At 43.7% G+C, this 20,281-nt stretch overlaps 1 non-coding gene across 1 annotated transcript; it reads right to left on the bottom strand.

Annotated features, from left to right (window-relative positions):
• Positions 1-261: 261 nt before the first annotated feature.
• On the bottom strand, positions 262-334 carry trnak-cuu (transfer RNA lysine (anticodon CUU)). The gene has a single exon. It is a non-coding gene; the product is annotated as a tRNA-Lys (tRNA).
• Between the last annotated feature and the right edge of the window lie 19,947 nt (positions 335-20,281).

The following is a 20,281-nucleotide window of genomic DNA, read 5'->3' as shown; positions in this document are numbered from 1 at the left end:
AATGGAGATGATTATTGTTCCCACTGACACAATCTCGCAGATCTGGGTTTGAGTCTCACAATAAATGAGAACAAAACCTCTCGCTGAGTTCAGCGCTAAACTCCCCGCCTTCCAGTGAACTGGAGGCAGTTTTCAGTCACAAACCCACAACTGTGACAGAAACAACGCAGAAAGGAGAAAGACTCAGTTTGAGTGGTGACACCTCTGGAGGAACGGAGATCTGGAATTCACCCAGGAATGAGGCAAAGTTTAAAACAATGACGCCCAACGTGGGGCTCGAACCCACGACCCTGAGATTAAGAGTCTCATGCTCTACCGACTGAGCTAGCCGGGCACATGTACTACGCTGCTTTCCATAACCTAAAATGCATGGAGAGAAATATGGTTTTTCCATCTGGTGTCTCAGCTTGTTCTGATTTCAAAGTTTACAATGAATCGACAGACAGAATCCCCAAAGTTCCTATCCATTCCTCTCAATCATCACTCACATCGTCGAATTCTTAGCTTCACCTCTCCCAAATATTCCAAACTCCCCTTACATCATTCAGCTTATTTTTTTTGTTCTTAATAATTTAGCCAGGGTTGGGGGGAACAGCCTCTCAACATTTACACTGTCAAACTGTTTCCCAGTTTCAGACTTTTCAATAAGATCACCTCTGGTTATTCGAAACTCCAGAGCGAACAGACTCATCACATTGAATCTCTCCTCCCAGGAGAAATGCAGAAATCAATCCAGTAAACCTCGGTTACACACAGACAGCGAAAGAATGCATAGAGCAAGGAGCAAAATAGGTTAACGTAATAAAAACACAGTCAGAAAGACTGAGAGAGTCTGAAGGAGATTATATAGAGACAATGAAAAACAGAAATAGCGAGTGAGGTACTCATCCACAACTCATGAATGAATAACAATATACACACAGCCAGCTGCCTGAACCAACAAACATGGGGTCCTCGAAACTGGTGAACAGAGATAAAGTGAATGGCCACAAGCATATTCACCTTTTAATGTCTTGAGTGTTGTGTTGATAGATTGCCTGCACTGTGTGCTCAGGTTCTCAAATCAAATCCCACGTTAACCAATCCCAACGTTTGCACTGCAAATACATTTACAAAACCTTTGACTTGTCCAATACGAAACAACAGCTGAATGAGAGCTCTCGCTCGGCCTTTGAACCCGAGACCTCTCGCAAGTTGGTGATGTTAATACCATCAGCTCGAATCATACCCCTCGTCCAAAGAGCCGCTGCTGGGGAAGTTTTTCAATGAAAATATTTCCATTGCCTTTCAAAGCTGCTCAGACTTCTGCAGTGAAAGGTGAAAATGCCGGAAAAGCTCAGAAAGTCAGACAGCTTGTGTACACAGGAAAACAAATCTCATATTTTAGCTCCATAATCTCTGATTACCACGGGGAATGGTTCGAAACGTAGGAAGTTTTAAACAAGTGTTATCCAGCAGCATAACAAGAGGGGAGGCCTCTGGCCGGGTGTAAATCAGGAGAGCTTAAATGAGGGAAACAAAGAATTTTAAAGTAATTACACCACAGAATGGGGCCATTCCTAAGTCCTTTACAGGACGCAGTTGTGTTGTGGATGAAGGGGAACCTGTGGATGTAATGTACGTAGATTACATTGGAGCCACAGTGATGAGTTGTTGGGTTTTGAAAATTGAAAGTTAAACTTAGGAAATAGAATTAGGAGCAGAAGTGGGCAAATTCACCCCTTCGAGCCTGAACCGTCATGCAATCAGTTCATGACTGATCTCTCCCTGTTCTCAAATCCACCTTCCTATCTGTTCCAATATCCACTCATCACTTTTATTATCAGGAATATATCTGTCTCCTTCTTGAAACCATTTAACAAATAGATAACAAATAGGTTAGACCAAGGAGAGCCAATGGATGTTATCTATCTTGACTTCCAAAAGGCCTTTGACAAGGTGCCTCACGGGAGACTGCTGAGTAAAATAAGGGCCCATGGTATTCGAGGCAAGGTACTAACATGGATTGACGATTGGCTGTCAGACAGAAGGCAGAGAGTTGGGATAAAAGGTTCTTTCTCAGAATGGCAACCGGTGACAAGTGGTGTCCCGCAGGGTTCAGTGTTGGGGCCACAGCTGTTCTCTTTATATATTAACGATCTAGATGACGGGACTGGGAGCATTCTGGCCAAGTTTGCCGATGATACAAAGATAGGTGGAGGGACAGGTAGTATTGAGGAGGTGGGGAGGCTGCAGAAAGATTTAGACAGTTTAGGAGAGTGGTCCAAGAAGTGGCTGATGAAATTCAACGTGGGCAAGTGCGAGGTTGTACACTTTGGAAAAAAGAATAGAGGCATGGACTATTTTCTAAACGGTGACAAAATTCATAATGCTAAAGTGCAAAGGGACTTGGGAGTCCTAGTCCACGATTCTCTAAAGGTAAACTTGCAGGTTGAGTCCGTAATTAAGAAAGCAAATGTAATGTTGTCATTTATCTCAAGAGGCTTGGAATACAAAAGCAGGGATGTACTTCTGAGGCTTTATAAAGCACTGGTTAGGCCCCATTTGGAGTACTGTGAGCAATTTTGGGCCCCACACCTCAGGAAGGACATACTGGCACTGGAGCGGGTCCAGCGGAGATTCACACGGATGATCCCAGGAATGGTAGGCCTGACATACGATGAACGTCTGAGGATCGTGGGATTATATTCATTGGAGTTTAGGAGGTTGAGGGGAGATCTGATAGAAACTTACAAGATAATGAACGGCTTAGATAGGATGGACGTAGGGAAGTTGTTTCCATTAACAGGGGAGACTAGGACGCGGGGGCACAGCCTTAGAATAAAAGGGAGTCACTTTAGAACAGAGATGAGGAGAAATTTCTTCAGCCAGAGAGTGGTGGGTCTGTGGAATTCATTGCCACAGAGGGCTGTGGAGGCCGAGACGTTGAGCGTCTTCAAGACAGAAATTGATAAATTCTTGATTTCTCGAGGAATTAAGGGCTATGGGGAGAGAGCGGGTAAATGGAGTTGAAATCAACCATGATTGAATGGTGGAGTGGACTCGATGGGCCGAATGGCCTTACTTCCGCTCCTATGTCTTATGGTCTTATGGTCTTAATGATTCAGACTCCATCGCGCTATGGGGCAATGCATTCCACAAATTCACGACCCTCTGCGAGAAGTAGTTCCTCCTCATCTCAGTTTTAAATCTACCGCCCCTCAACCTATACATTTGACCTGTTGTTCTCGATCGCCCCATGAGATTTCGTCTACGTTCAATCTATCAATTATTTTTAGAATTTTATATAGCCCGATCACTTCAGCATTTTGTGGGACTATTTTACCTCACTGTCGATTTCATGTCCCGGCGAACTCAATCGGTGTTATCATTAGCTGAAGCAGTCCATGTTCCATCCAAACTGGACATATTAAGAGATGTATCGTAAGTCAATTTGAAAAACACATTTCACCCGTGACCCTGGATGTCCAGTGGGTTGTGTTTAGTACCACCCCACTGTTGTTTGGTTTCAATTCCCGCTCAGGAAGCAATTATTTATTCCTCTCGACAAACTATTAAAAATAACCTGATTTACTATCTGATCAAAAGCAGATCTCCTAAAATCAGCCGAGTGAGGTTTGCAAGTCTCCATCACAGCTGGAAATGTCACATGTGCAACAGGTCAAGAACAAATATAGTCGCAGAAAGACAGTGATAGGCTGCAAAGCGCTGACGATAGAGAGGGTGATGTAAGGTAAATCGGTCAGATTTTAGCGTTCACACTGAATTATTAAACCTTTCCCTCACTCTGCAACGACAATACTTGAAAAGGCTTCTGTCCAGTTTTGAACCGTCGGAAGCGAAAGTAATAACTGTGCGTGGAATGTCTGTTGTCTGTTGTAGTGGACTGAATATATCACCGTGGTGCAAACAGAAGGTGCCATTTTGCGGTAGAGACTTGCTTGTGGTGAACGTGATCTGGCGCGAAAATTAAAATAACAAAAGCAGCGTGGATAAGGAAAAATCTGTAAGACAGGCTGGTCTGGTGGTTAGAGTTTGACACTTTCACTGCTCTTTAGATTACAGGTCAGGAAATGGAGATTTGTCGCTCTCATCCAAACCACAAAAACAAATGTCAGGTATTGCCTGGTGGAACATATAAAACACAATCTTTCCTCGTGTCCTGAGGTGAAGACTGAGCAAATACAACGGGAGGTTTTCATGTCATATCTGGCAGGATATTGGGAACCAGACAAGGCTAAGGCATTTTTTTTGGTGCCTGTCCTTCACTGCAGCTGATTCTGTTTCTGACTGGATGTGATTTCTGTTTGTTACACAGTTCAGGATGAATTGATGCATTGAAGGAGCAGGCTCAAACCGACTGATGGCCTTTCTCAGCTCCTTTGCTGCTACTGAATTTCAGTAACGGTTTCAGCAAACAGCAGGATGGTTACGGGGGAGCATGGCAAAGCAATTTAAGCAAGTAGCTAGATCCAGCCTCTGTATAAGCTGTGGGTTCAAATCCCGCCATTGCTCGAGTGGGCTTGAGTTTTGGTCTCTGCAGCTGAAATCGAGCAGTTCAGATTGAATGCAGGAGTTTCTGCCGTGTCGTTTTTGGCAGGAAGAAAGCGGAGACACAGACCAATGTAAACAGTTGTTGAGGTAAAGAAGCGCATGTGGAAGGAGTGGAGCAAATTATTATCGATGCTGGAATCGGAAACAAAAAGGGAAAATGCTGGAAAATGTCATCAAGTCTGGCAGCATCAGTTATGAGAGAAGAGAACTGATGTTTCGAGTCCAGATCACCCTTTGTCAAAACCGGAAGGAATTGAGTTGCTCCGACAGAGAATACAAACGGGAACACAGGCTGAATGGCTGTCTGCCGATATAACCACAGGATTGCAAACATTGAGACTGCAGTCCCGGCCCAGGGGTAGATTGGGATTTTCTAACTGAGGCTCAAATCCTGTCATGTACACTTCCCGTCATTCCTTATTTTTATTGAAAGTTATTGGAAATGAAGCAATGGGTACAGAGATGATCAACTCATTGCAAATCTCTCACATCAGCGTCTCTGAGTGTCTAGTGACCAGAATCGACGCCGTGACGTGGTTTCAATTTCCAGTCACGGAGTGAATAACTTTTTGTTCAATTCTTCATTTGATGAAAACACGCCTCATAGCGTTTGTGAAGGTAGTAATATCTAAATCTTCCAGTTGGATGAACTTGCATCGGAGTTGGAAAAGTCAGAGATGCAAGTCCAGGATGCTACCGGGACTTGATGGATTGAGTTATAAGGAGAGGCTGGATAGACTGCGACTTTTTTCTCTGGAGTGTAGGAGGCTGAGGGGTGATCTTATAGAGGTCTATAAAATAATGAGGGGCACAGATCAACTAGATAGTCAATATATGTTCCAAAAGGTAGGGGAGTCTAAAACTAGGTTTAAGGTGAAAGGGGAGAGATACAAAAGCGTCCAGCGGGGCAATATTTTCACACAGAGGGTGGTGAGTGTCTGGAACAAGCTGCCAGATGGAGTAGGAGCGGCGGGTACAATTTTGTCTTTTAAAAGGCATTTAGATAGTCACATGGGTACAATGGGTATAGAGGGATATGGGCCAAATGCGGGGAATTGGGATTAGGTTGGGGGTTTAAAAAAAACGCGGCATGGACAAGTTGGGCCGAAGGGCCTGTTTCCATGCTGTAAACCTCTATGACTCTCTGACTCTGTGACTCCATGTAACACGAACGATAAACTCTGAAGAAGAATCACATAACAAGCACAACATACATGTCAGATACACACACAGCGCACATGTCAAATAATGTCATTTTCAAGTTGCATCTTTTAATTTCCTGCTCCCCACCAAATCAAAATCTCCACCAGATCAAAAATCTCCGACCTCAAACCCTGTGCTGTTTCTCAATCCACTGATAATGCTGCACGTAATGTAAACGACGTGCAGCGCTTGGCTCCGTAGCTCAGTGGTTAGAGCACTGGTCTTGTAAATCAGGGGTCGTGAGTTCAATTGTTGCTGGGGAGCCTATTGACTAAGCGTAGTTGATAGAAGCTGTAGGGTGGAGTCCAACAGACTGCAGGACGCAACAGAGAGCTTCTATGAGTGAAGGGGCAGATCAGGTGCAAACTTGGAAAGCGAAAAGATGTTCTTCGCCAAAAAATAGAAAGAGCAGGATGTATTTGACAAGCTGAAAAATATAAATGTTGATCTGTAGAATAGATTCGTTTCTGCAAGGAATGCATGACGTTAGTATGTCGGTGCAGCAGACAAGTGGAAGGGCAATTGCGTTTTTGGTTTTTAGTTGCTGGCAGACTGGAGTCCAAGAATAACGACGTGTTTCTGCTGTTGCACAGGGTTAGTTGAGACCACATGTTGAATGATCTGTGCAGATGTGATAGTCGAATTAAAAAAGGGATGTGCTTGCTTTGGAAACGGTAAAGAGAAGATTCACCAGATTGCTCCCTGGGGTGAGGGAGCTGTCCTGTGATGGAATTCTCTGGAGTTTAGAAGAATAAGAGGCGATCTCATTGAACCCCTGCAGCTCTGATTAGGTTTGATAGGATGGAGGCTGAGAGATTGTTTTTTTTTCTGCTGGTCGGGGAATCTAACCCACTGTGGCACAGATAACGCGCTGATCATTTTGGGCTAAGACAAGGAGAAATTACTTTACTCAAAGGGCTGAGAATCCTTGGCATTCTCTGTACCTGACTGTTATGTATGCCCCATCATCGAGTACATTTAAGGTTGGGATAAACAGGTTTCTGGTCTCTTGGGGAATTCAGGGATATGGGGAGATGGTGGAAAAACTGAGTTGTAGCCCAAGATCAATCAAGATGGTATTGAATGGTGGAACAGTCCCGATGGACTGAGTGGTCTGCTTCTTCTCCTGTTATTCATGATATAATAAAAGCAGAAAGTGCTGAAAGTTCTCAACAGGACTTGCAACAAATGTGGAGCAAGATATAGAATTAAGTTTCCGAGTCCAATATGACTCTTTGCAAACCAGTAACTGATTGCGAGTTACAGCAATTAGCACAACATCGAGAATGGGAATTGAATTGGATCCAGGCAGTGAAAGCCCTGAATTTAAACTGCTGCAGGATTTCTGTTGGAAAATTGTTCAGGAAAGTTGCTGCAACTGAAAGGGAGGAGGTTTGAGAGCATTCTGCGCCAAATCGAGCTCCTCTATTACTGTTTCAACTTATGTTCCCAATATTGATATACTTTGTGTCCTTCTGCATCAGGGAAATACTGTCCAAACTTTGCCAGTCTTGCTGATATTCACTAAGTTGTCATACAAATCGATCGATGAATTATCATTTCAATTAAAACGAGGTATATTATATCATGCTGCTGTATATTTCCAACCTATTAGAAATCTGGGACTCACAGTAACTGATAGAAATTGATGCTGTAGTTGTAGATATAGAACTGGAACGCACCATCACACCGAGTGAATCCACTGTCTGTTTAAATGTTGATCAGTGAAAATTTCAATCATCCACTGCTGTGTAACACACGGCCACTGAGTCAATAAGCAATAGCCAGTCAAAAAAAGCCTGTATCAGTCAATCTTTCTCGCAACTTTCAAACATGTTGTTATTCTCTGTACCATTTGCCCTTGAGGTATATGAATAAGTGAACGCAGTTTGTGATGGTAAAAAATGTGTTCACCCCCTCTGGGAACTGAATCACATTGGTGCACAGAGGAACACATACAGACACCGAGAGTCACAGAGGGCTGACGAGACACAAACATCCATAGATCAAGGATGTCACCAACTGGGTTCAGTTTTCTTCCATTTCTGGCTGGGGTTCTGATGAATTCTAGCTGACGAACAGAAATGAAGGAATGCGAAGTGAAGTAGGAAAAACAGATGGGAATATTTGAAAGATTTTGATTCCATTGAAAGAATAATTAATTCTGCAGTCATCGAAAGGAATGAATGCTGAGCAGCGCATTGGGTGAGATTCAAATCACTGTGAGAAAACAATAATTTCAAATGCCGCTTGGCCATCGCTGCAACCGGTGTCAATGTGTCCATTGAATCATTGAATAGTGACAGCAACAAAAGTGAACATTCTGTTCCAGAAGGTCACGCTGCACCTTTCATCCCTGCTTTTTCTTCCTTACAAAATGCCATTTGCTGAAAAGACAAACGAGCTGCACTTTTTGGCAGTGGTGGGATTTTAACCCACAGAAATTCAGATATTGAAGCTTAAATTTAGTAATTAAGACCATGCGGCTCCACTAACAATCGAAGGTAACTATTGCTCGGAGTAATACCGGCAACGGGTTAGAATATAATTGAGATTTTGAATGGGACATTTCGCCCCTCAAGCCCCTCACAATATTTTGGAATCATAGCCAAGCTGTTGTTTTCCAGCTGTTACATTTCCGACTTTTCCAGCTTTGATGAAAGATCCAGCTGGAAGATTAACTTTGTTTCTCACTCCACAGACGCTGCCAGATCTGGTTTCATTCAATGCGGAATTCCTTTTCATGGTGTCAGTTCACACAGCAATACAAACTGGCTGGGGATTGAATCCAGTCCATAGTGATGAACGTGCCGAATCCAAACCACTAGACCAGCAGGGAAGCTGACAGTGACTTTCCCAATCAGCGGATCATCGTCATTTTAGCCATTCTCTTCCTTCTCTTCCGTCACACAATCGACAGGTTTCTCATTTTTTAAAAATACTCTGCTTATTTCCACATTTGTCACCTGCGATCGAGTCCATGGTCGTGAAAACGATGACTTTGCACCATTGGAACACCCGAGTTCCGCCATCACCAGCTCAATGTTGCCTTGTCTATCATTCCTTGTGTCAAATAATACACCCTCCCTAGTTTTCTGTGCCGAACCTCGCCTTCTGCCCTTTTTCAGGAGTGACCCCTGACTTTAAAACTAGAAAATGTAGGGGAAACCCATCAGACTAATTAAAATTTGCAAATATATGAATAATAGAACTTTTCCCTCAGTCTGCAATGAATGTGATTTGGAAAACAAATTCTGCCCAGTTTCATGCCGTGGGAGGCGGACGCGATAAGTGTCTTGGAATTATTCCTGTAATTAGAACATAGAACATAGAACATTACAGCGCAGAACAGGCCCTTCGGCCCACGATGTTGCACCGACCAGTTAAAAAAAAAACTGTGACCCTCCAACCTAAACCAATTTCTTTTCGTCCATGAACCTATCTACGGATCTCTTAAACGCCCCCAAACTAGGCGCATTTACTACTGATGCTGGCAGGGCATTCCAATCCCTCACCACCCTCTGGGTAAAGAACCTACCCCTGACATCGGTTCTATAACTACCCCCCCTCAATTTAAAGCCATGCCCCCTCGTGCTGGATTTCTCCATCAGAGGAAAAAGGCTATCACTATCCACCCTATCTAAACCTCTAATCATCTTATATGTTTCAATAAGATCCCCTCTTAGCCGCCGCCTTTCCAGCGAAAACAATCCCAAATCCCTCAGCCTCTCCTCATAGGATCTCCCCTCCATACCAGGCAACATCCTGGTAAACCTCCTCTGCACCCTCTCCAAAGCCTCCACATCCTTCCTGTAATGTGGGGACCAGAACTGCACACAGTACTCCAAGTGCGGCCGCACCAGAGTTGTGTACAGTTGCAACATAACGCTACGACTCCTAAATTCAATCCCCCTACCAATAAACGCCAAGACACCATATGCCTTCTTAACAACCTTATCTACTTGATTCCCAACTTTCAGGGATCTATGCACACATACACCTAGATCCCTCTGCTCCTCCACACTATTCAAAGTCCTCCCGTTAGCCCTATACTCAACACATCTGTTATTCCTACCAAAGTGAATTACCTCACACTTCTCCGCATTAAACTCCATCCGCCACCTCTCGGCCCAACTTTGCAACCTGTCTAAGTCTTCCTGCAAACTACGACACCCTTCCTCACTGTCTACCACACCACCGACTTTGGTGTCATCAGCAAATTTGCTAATCCACCCAACTATACCCTCATCCAGATCATTAATAAATATTACAAACAGCAGTGGCCCCAAAACAGATCCCTGAGGTACACCACTTGTAACCGCACTCCATGATGAATATTTACTATCAACCACCACCCTCTGTTTCCTATCCGCTAGCCAATTCCTGATCCAATTTCCTAGATCACCCCCAATCCCATACATCTGCATTTTCTGCAGAAGCCTACCATGGTGAACCTTATCAAACGCCTTACTAAAATCCATATATACCACGTCCACTGCCTTGCCCCCATCCACCTCCTTGGTCACTTTCTCAAAAAACTCAATAAGGTTAGTAAGGCACGACCTACCTGCCACAAAACCATGCTGACTATCACCTATCAATTCATTACTCTCCAAATAACTATAAATCCTATCCCTTATAATTTTTTCCAACATCTTGCCGACAACAGAAGTGAGACTCACCGGTCTATAATTCCCGGGGAAGTCTCTGTTCCCCTTCTTAAACAATGGGACAACATTCGCTAACCTCCAATCTTCTGGTACTATACCAGAGGCCAACGACGACCTGAAGATCAGAGCCAGAGGCTCTGCAATCACTTCTCTTGCCTCCCAGAGAATCCTTGGATAAATCCCATCCGGACCAGGGGATTTATCTATTTTCAGACCCTCCAGAATATCCTGCACATCCTCCTTATCAACTGTAATACTGTCTATTCTACTCCCTTGCAACCCAGTGTCCTCCTCAGCTATATTCATGTCCCCTTGCGTGAACACCGAAGAGAAATATTGGTTCAATGCTTCACCAATCTCCTCCGGTTCCACACATAACTTCCCTCTGCCATCTATAACTGGCCCTAAACTTGCCCTAACCAACCTTCTGTTCTTGACATACCTATAGAACGCCTTAGGATTCTCTTTAACCCTATCCGCCAAAGTCTTCTCATGTCCCCTTTTAGCCCTTCTAAGCTCGCTCTTCAACTCCCTCTTAGCCAATCTAAAGCTTTCTAGTGCACTACCCGAGTGCTCACGTCTCATCCGAACATAAGCCTCCTTTTTCTTTTTAACCAACAAAGAAACTTTTTTGGTGCACCACGGTTCCCTAGCCCTACCAATTCCTCCTTGCCTGACAGGGACATACCTATCACAGACTCGCAGTAGCTGCTCCTTGAAAAAACTCCACATGTCGGACGTTCCCAGTCCCTGTAATCTCCTAGTCCAACCTATGTTTCCTAATTCTCTCCTAATAGCCTCATAATTACCCTTCCCCCAGCTAAAACCACTGGCCCGAGGTTCATGCCTATCCCTTTCCATCACTAAGGTGAACGTAACCGAATTGTGGTCACTATCACCAAAATGCACACCAACTTCCAAGTCTAGCACCTGGTCTGGCTCATTTCCCAGCACCAGATCCAATATAGCCTCACCTCTAGTTGGCCTGTCTACATACTGAGTCAAAAAACCTTCCTGCACGCTTTGAACAAAAACTGACCCCTCTAACGAGCTAGAGCTATAACAATTCCAGTCAATATTAGTCAAGTTAAAATCCCCCATAACAATTGCCCTATTACTTTCACTCCTAAGCAGGATTGACTCCGCAATCCTTTCCTCAACCTCTCTAGAACTTTTAGGAGGTCTATAAAAGACTCCCAACAGGGTGACCTCTCCTCTCCTATTTCTAATCTCCGCCCATACTACCTCAACAGATAAGTCCTCATCAAACCTCCTCTCTGACACTGTGATACAATCTCTGACCAATAATGCTACCCCTCCCCCTCTTCTACCTCCTTCCCTACTTCGACTAAAACATTTGAACCCCGGGACCTGCAGCATCCATTCCTGCCCCTGCTCTATCCATGTCTCTGAAATAGCCACAACATCGAAGTCCCAGGTACTGATCCACGCTGCAAGTTCACCCACTTTATTGCGAATACTCCTGGCATTGAAGTATACACATTTCAAACCCTGCTCCACCCCACCTCTGCAATGCCGTGCATTGCAGTCCCCATCCATGCATCCCTCACTTTCAGCCCCACTACTCAGGATCCCTCCCCCCCCCCCCGAATCAGTTTAAACCTCCCTGCATGGCCTTAGCAAATTTACCCCCCAGGATATTGGTCCCCTTCTGATTAAGGTGTAGACCATCCTTCTCATAGAGGTCACACCTTCCCCAGTACGAGCCCCAATTGCTTAAGTACCTGAACCCCTCCCTCCTGCACCATCCCCTCAGCCATGAATTCAAACCTTCCCTCTCCCTATTCCTCTCTAAACTATCCCGTGGAACAGGCAAGAGTCCAGAGATAACCACTCTGTCAGTCTTGGCCTTTAGTTTCCACCCCAACTCCATAAATCCCTGCCTAATATCCCCTTCCCCTATCCTCCCTATGTCGTGTGTCCCCACATGTACAATAACTTGTGGTTTATCTCCCTCCCCCCTAAGAGTCCTGAATACCCTGTCAGACACATCCCGGACCCCAGCCCCTGGTAGGCAACAGACCAACCCTGAGTCCCTACCTTTAGTTCCGACCCTCCTATCTGTCCCCTTAATTGTGGAGTCCCCAATCACAAGGCCCAGTCTTTTACAGCCCCTAACCACCTGAGCTTTCTCACTCGGCTCACCCCCAGAGATCTGCTCTCTATGCTCAGTTGATTCCTCCTCAACTGTAGCCTCCAGCACCGAAAACCTATTATGGAGGGGAACCGCCCCAGGGGATTGTCTTCCCGATTGCTTCTTACCCCTCCTCCTGGCATTGACCCAAGCCTCATTTCTAGGAGTTACTATTTCTCTATAACTCCTATCAACTTCCACCTCCGCCTCCCGAATTATGCGGAGTTCCTCTACCTCCCCCTCCAGCTCCTTTACACGCTCCTCCAGAAGCTGCAATCTAATGCACTTCTTACAACTAAAATCTCCTGAAACACTACTGGATTTCCTCACCACATACATCCCACAGGAGATGCAGCATACTGCCTGAACTGCCATCCCTGAAGCCATTACCAGCAAGAAAAAAAGAAAACAAAAAACTTCCCCACACTTATAATTAGGTTAGAGGAGGATGGAAGGGTGGGATCCTCTACCAGTGTAGAGGATCGGGTATCTCCTCTGCACCAATTTATAGGGCTAGGGGCCCGAGAGAAAAAAAAAACTACTACTGAGGGGGAACCTCCCAGGTAACTGACTTTTAAAGTTAAAATAAAAACCCTTCCCAGACTCCTTTGCTGCCCACTTCTAGTTTTCACTTTAAACTTGAAAAACTGCTGTTAAAGTAAAGGCCAAAAAAATACACACACTAGCTGACTAATTAAATAAATAAACAATTCAATTAATCCAATTAATCTCTTACCAGCACTGCTGCTTTTCAATCACCCCTCTCAGCTTGCTCCAGTGGATCAATGAGGGGGAACCTCCCAGGTAACTGACTTTTAAAGTTAAAATAAAAACCCTTCCCAGACTCCTTTGCTGCCCACTTCTAGTTGACGAAGGTAAAGATAAGTACATAGGGCATATAAAGCAGATATTTTCCAGAGTCAATCTTCCATTAAAAACACAACATTGTGCTTCAGGATAATCCGGATCTTCAAACAGATGAATGTTTTCAGATGTGTCACTGGCAATGATGTATATATATCTGTAGTTGTTGCAGTGTCCTCTGGCGGCTTTTTTCCCCGGTCGTGTTGTGCTTTTGAATCATGCAACTCCTGTGGAGCGCATCCTATCTTCCATTAAGAAAGAGAAGATGATAAATGTTCACAAAATTGGTATTTATTTTCACCAATTGCCATCCATTCACAAAGTTGCATAATTTTGTTCACCAGTTACCAACCATTCATAGACATTAATATATTTACGTTTTAATTTAAGTGATGTGATCGTTGCTGGCCAGGTCAAAATTTGTTGCCTATCCCTAATTCCCCTTAGTAAGCTGGTGGTGAGCTACCTTCGTGAATCGCTGCGAAGCCTGTGGCGTATGTACTCACACAGTGCTGTTACAGAGGGTGTTCCAGGATTTCAATCGAGCGACAGTGACGGAAGGGCGATATTTTTCCAAGTCAGTTATATGACTGACTTGGAGTGGAATTTACAGGTGATATTCCCAGGTAACTCCTACCCCTGTTCTTCCAAATGGTAACAGTCCTGTGGTTGGAAGGTGTTGCATAATGAGTCTTGGTGAGTTCCTGAAGTGAAACTTGGAGATGATGTACAATGCTGCTGTTCTTTGTCGGTGGTGGAGGGAGTGAGTATTTGCAAATGCTATGCCAGTCAAGCCGCCTGCTTTGTCCTGAATGCTATAAAGCTTCTTGAATGTTGTTTGAGCTGCACTCATTCAAGCAAGTGGAGAGAACTCTATTACACTCCTGAGTTGTTGTTTTGTAGGTGGTGGACAGGTTTGGGGAGTCAGGAGGTTAGTTAGTCACAGCAAGCTGAGCTGATATTCCAGCCGGAGCATTTAAACATCCAGTTAATTCAGCGATTAGCCAATGGTAACCCCGACGATGTTTATAGTGGGTGCTTCAGTATCGTATCATCATTGAATGACAAGGAGCAATGGGTAGATTCTCTCTTTTTGGAGATGGTCATTGCCTGGCGCTCATATTACTAATAATCGCCAAATCACAAAAATAAATAAATATTTCACAAATTATTTTCAGCATTTTATTTGGTACAAATATAGTTGCAGTTTATTTATTGTAGTTTATTGAGATTCAAATTTATTGAGGTCACTTTGGCCTTTCTGTCACCAAAGAATCAAATCTGTCCCAGAATTCACTGGGAAGTTGAATTGAATCAGACCGAGGACAATGAGCAGCTACCCAGCAGCCTCTGCGCTTTATTGACACGTAATCAGCTCATCATCACACATAAACCCCTGATATATAACTGGAGTGTGTAACCATTTTTAAAGTGACTGTATCACTGAAAGTACCTGTATCTAATGTTATATATAATTTATAATATCTAATATGACGTTATAGAATCTTAAGATCCAGATTAATTATTCATAGAACAAAGAATCTACAGTGCAGAATGAGACCATTGGGCCCATCGAGTCTGGAGCGACCTCAATCCTATCCAGGCCCTATTCCCGTGACCCCTCATATTAACCCCACTAATGCCCCTGACACAAGGGTTAATTCAGCATGGCCAATCAACCTGAACTGCATATGTTCGGACTGCAGGAGGATACTAGAATACCCGGAGGAAAGCCACACAGACAAGGAGAGAAACTGCAAAGTCCACAAAGACAGTGACCTGAGGACGGAATTGAACCCGGGTCCCTGGCGTTGTGAGGCAGCAGGGCTAACCAATATGACACCGTGCCGCCCTTGCACACTTACACAGTACTGGAAAGTCATTTACCACTTGGATCTGTCCAGTGAGTTTCACAACATTTCAATTGCCTCATTAGTTTTTTAGCCTGTTACCTTCGCTAATTTAGGTGATGATATGTTGAGTGATTTATTGCACTAGAAAGGGCCATATGTTACAAACATTACAATCCTCCCCCTCAACCTAATCCCTCTTTCCATCTTGGATTTGAAGATTTTGAAGACATCAGTGAGACTACACTTGGAATGCTGTGTACAGTTCTGGTCACCCTATTATAGAACGGATATTATTAAACTAGAAAGAATGCAGAAAAGTTTTACTAGAATGCTACGAGGCCTTGATGGTTTGAGTTGTAGGGAGAGACTGGATAGACTGGGACTTTTTCTCCGGAGCGTAGGAGGCTTGGGGGGATCTTACAGATGTCTATAAAATAATGAGGTGCATAGATCAGCTCGATAGTCAATATATTTTCCCAATGGTAGAGGAGTCTAAAACGAGAGGGCATAGGTTTAAGATGAGAGTGGAGAGATACAAAATGGTTCAGAGGGGATATTGTTTCACACAGAGTGTGGCAAGTGTCTGGAACAGGCTGCCAGAGGTAGTGGTAGAGGCGGGTATAATTTTGTCATTTAAAAGGGGTTTAGACAGTTACATGGGTAGGATGGGTACAGAGGGTTATGGGCCAAATGCGGGAAATTGGGACAAGCTTAACGGTTAATAAAAAGGGCGGTATGGACAAGTAGGGCCGAAATGCTTGTGTCCATGCTCTCAACCTCTATGACTCTATGACTCTAGTCACCATCAGCAGATGGAAAAAAAAATCAGACTGCTCTTAGTTCATTTGTTCCCGATATCTCGGGGATTGGATTCACGGAGAAAATCTGGAAGGACTAAAGGTTGTCGCACAGCATAAAGGTCAAGCACAGCATTAAAGCAAAAGTTAAAGCATACAAAGCGGCAAAGATTAGTGGGAAGCCAGAGGATTGGGACGCATTTAAAAGCGAGCAGAGGACAAGTAAAAAAGCAATAAGGGGGGAGAAGATGAAATATGAGTGTCAGCCAGCTAGTAATATAAAATAAGACATGGAGAGTTCTTTTCAATATAAAAAAAGGTAAGAAAGACGCAAAAATTGACATTGGACCACTGGAAAATTAGACTGGAGAAGTAATAATAGGAAACAAAGCAATGGCAGAGGAACTGAATAGTTACTTTATATCAGTCTTCACGGTGGAAGACACCAGTGGAATGCCAGTGCTCCAGGAGAGTCCAGGGGCACAGGTGACTGTAGTGGCCATCACTAAGGAGAAGGTTCTGGGGAAATTGAAAGGTCTGAAGGTGGATAAATCACCTGGACCGGAAGGACTACACCGCAGGGTTCTAAAAGAGATAACTGAGAAAATTGTGGAAGCATTGGTGGTGGTCTTTCAGAAATCACTGGAGGCAGGGACTGTACCAGAGGACTGGAAAGTAGTGAATGCAACACCACTGTTTAAGATGGGAGGGAGGCAGCAGACGAGAAATTGTAGGCCGGTTAGCCTGACTTCGGTCATTGGCAAGACTTTAAATTCCATTATTAAAGATGAGACCGCAGAGTACATGGAAGTGCATGATAAAGTAGGACTGAGTCAGCACAGTTTTCTGAAGGGGAGGTAATATCTGACACATCTGTTAGAGTTATTTGAGGAGGTAGCAAGGAAGTTAGATAAATGAGAGCCAGTGGACATGATTTATTTAGATTTCCAGAAGGCCTTTGACAAGGTGCCGAAAAAGAGACTGTTAAATAAGTTAAGTGCACATGGTGTTAAGGGTAAGATCCTGTCATGGATAGAGGATTGGTTGATTAGCAGAAGGCAGAGAGTGGGAATAAAGGGGTCTTTCTCAGGATGGCAGCTGGTGACTAGTGGTGTGCCTCAGGGGTCAGTGCCTGGGCCACAACTTTTCACAGCATGCATTAACGATTTGGAGGAAGAAACTGAAGGCACTGTTGCTAAGGTTGCAGATGATACAAAGATATGTGGAGGGACAGGTGGTATTGAGGAAGCAGGGGGGCTGCAGAAGGGCTTGGACAGGTTAGCAGAGTCGGCAAAGATGTGGCAGCTGGAATACAATTTGGAAAAGTGTGAGGTTATGCTCTTGGAAGGAGGAATGGAGGCATAGACTATTTTCTAAATGGGAAAATGCTGAGGAAATCAAAAATACGAAGGGACTTGGGAGTCATTGTTCAAGATTCTCATAAGGTTAAAGTGCAGGTTCAGGAAGGCAAATGCAATGTTAGCATTCATGTCGAGAGGGCCAGAATGCAAGAGCAGGGATGTACTTCTGAGGCTGTACAAGGCTCTGGTCAGACCCAATTGGAGTATTGTGAGCAGTTTTGGGCCCCATATCTAAGGAAGGATGTGCTGGCCATGGAAAGGGTCCAGTGGTTGTTCACAAGAATGATTCCTGGAATGAAGACTTGCTGTATGAGGAACGGTTGAGTCCTCTGGATCTGTACTCGTTGGAGTTTTGAAAGATGAGGGGAGATCTTATTGAATCTTTCAGGATACTGCGAGGCCTGGATAGAGTGGGCGTGGAGAGGATGTTTCAACTCGTAGGAAAAACTGGAACCAGAGGGCACAACCTCAGACTAAAGGGACGATCGTTTAAAACAGAGCTGAGGAGGAATTTCTTCAGCCAGAGTGTGGTGGATCTGTGGATCTCTTGCCGTAGGAGGTTGGAGGCCAGGTCATTGGGTGTTTTTAAGACAGAGATAGATGGGTTTGTGATTAACAAGAGGATCAGTGGTTATGGGGAAAAGGCAAGAGAATATGGGTGAGAAAAATATCAGCCATCATTGAATGGCGGGAGCAGACTCGATGGACCGAGTAGCCTCATTCTGCTCCTATTTCTTATGTCTTATGGTCTTATGGTCTTATATACTGACACACTTGGAATAAAGGACCTGCTTCGATTTTTGAAGTAGTAAATCACAAATATGCGTTTGTAGAACAGCAAAATTTAGGACCAGCTATCGTCGCATCCATCTGTCCACTCACTGATTTCTCAAGCAAAACATTCAGGCATCCAACTATCGTTCATCCCTGCATCAACGCAAGCATTCCTTTATTGTTGGGTAGATGGTGGCGTAACATTAATGCCAGTGTACCAGTAATCCAGAAGCCCAGGCCAATGATGTGGAGACACGAGATTAAATCCGACCCTGGCAGCTGGTGGAATTTGAATTCAATCAATAAATCTGGAATACATACTGACAGCGACCAGATAAACCTCTCTGATTCCCCAATGAAGGAAATCTGCCATCCCTACCTGGTCTCATCAGGATGTGACTGCAGACGGACAGCAATATAACTAACTGGGCAATGCCTTCTGAGATGCCCTAGCTTACCACTTAGTTCAAAAGAAATTAGGCTACGGGAATAAATGTTGGCATTTCCAGAGATTCTCATGTCCCATGGAAGAATGAAGTGAAAGAAAACACAAGCATACATGTTTATCTAGTATAAAATATATCACCTCTCTGAATCAACTCTCATAATCTGCCGGTATTTTTTTTATATCCATCCATCAATGTTTTGTTGTTTTGGAGAGATCATTATTGTTGCTAACAAGGTGCCAGAGAAGCTGAATACTTTCTTTTCCGAAGAAATGGGAAACATTCATAGATGTTTGCAACTTAAAAATAATTAAATTGCCTCCAGTACTGTTGCTGGGTAGATTTGTTTATAAATAGGCCTCATTGACAATGCTGAGAGTTTGAAGTTGGCTTGCAGCCAAGTGTTCAGTACTGAGGAAACAGGTTTTTGATTTACCGAACAAACACCCTCAGATGCTTCCTGTAAATATTTTTGGGTATTTGGCAGCAGCCTGGACAGTTGCCAAATGCTGCGTCGGACAGATTAACGTGAATCTGTAAGGATAACATGGGACTTCGTCAGTTATACAATAAATGTTTTATTCCCAAAAGGAAGGCACATTTTAAATGTTTTTTCTTCGAAGCAAATATTTTATATGAATGCACTGTCCATTATGTGATTAAAAAGTATCGGAAACTAGTCAATTGACTTGATGCTATTTCATTTGTATAGCTTCCAAAGAAATGTCCTTCCAACAATTAAAGCCTCTTTATGAACAACGTATGCTGATGTCCCCAATCCCTCCGTCTCATGAGATCAGTGTAAAGGCACAAAAATGAAAATAATTAAAACTAAAAGAAAATCATATATCTGCCTTGAACAGCGGGGACTTGGGCATATTCTCAATGTTCTGCACCTCATTAAAAACTTATATCTGATGTATAACGTGTTCTGTTGTCCAGCATAATCTGATTTCAATTATTTAACAGTCCCTCTCATAACTGCCAATGAGTGAAGAAATGACCAGTTCATAACCTGGTTCAGTGAAAGATAAAGTATTTATTCTTGTGATATTGTGCATTATGCCGCAAAGTCCTGATATCCTGTGTTCCCAATACCAGCTGCTCGCCAATACAATGATCTGTCATGATTTGGATGCTGAAGGAGAACTTTCCTGATTGCCGTGTTCCGTTCTAATTCATTAGCTTCTTTGTCAAAAGTCAATGTCAATTTTATGTTTCTCTGTCAACTCAATGCTTAATTATAAGTCAAGAAGTTTTCTTTCACCGTTAATTTTCACAGGGTTAAGGAACTGTTGGGGAAATATAAGGTGTAACATTGTTTCAGATAAGGAGTTTATTTTGTTAATTTATTAGTGGGCGGCACGGTAGCACAGTGGTTACCATTGCTACTTTACAGCATCAAGGACTGATGGTTCAATTCCCGGAATGGGTCTCTGTCTGTGTGTAGTCTGCACATTCTCCAAGGATATGCCATTTAGGTTGTTTGGCGATGCTGAATTGTCCCATAGAATCAAGTGAATTCGCAGGGATGGGAATAGGGCCTGGGGAAGAGCGTTGTCAGTGCAGGCCCGATATGCTCCTTCTGCACTGCAGGGATTCTA

Source organism: Mustelus asterias, unplaced genomic scaffold, assembly GCF_964213995.1.
Source record: "Mustelus asterias unplaced genomic scaffold, sMusAst1.hap1.1 HAP1_SCAFFOLD_1058, whole genome shotgun sequence".
Classification (NCBI taxonomy): domain Eukaryota; kingdom Metazoa; phylum Chordata; class Chondrichthyes; order Carcharhiniformes; family Triakidae; genus Mustelus; species Mustelus asterias.
This window is presented reverse-complemented; position numbering and strand designations above follow the sequence as displayed.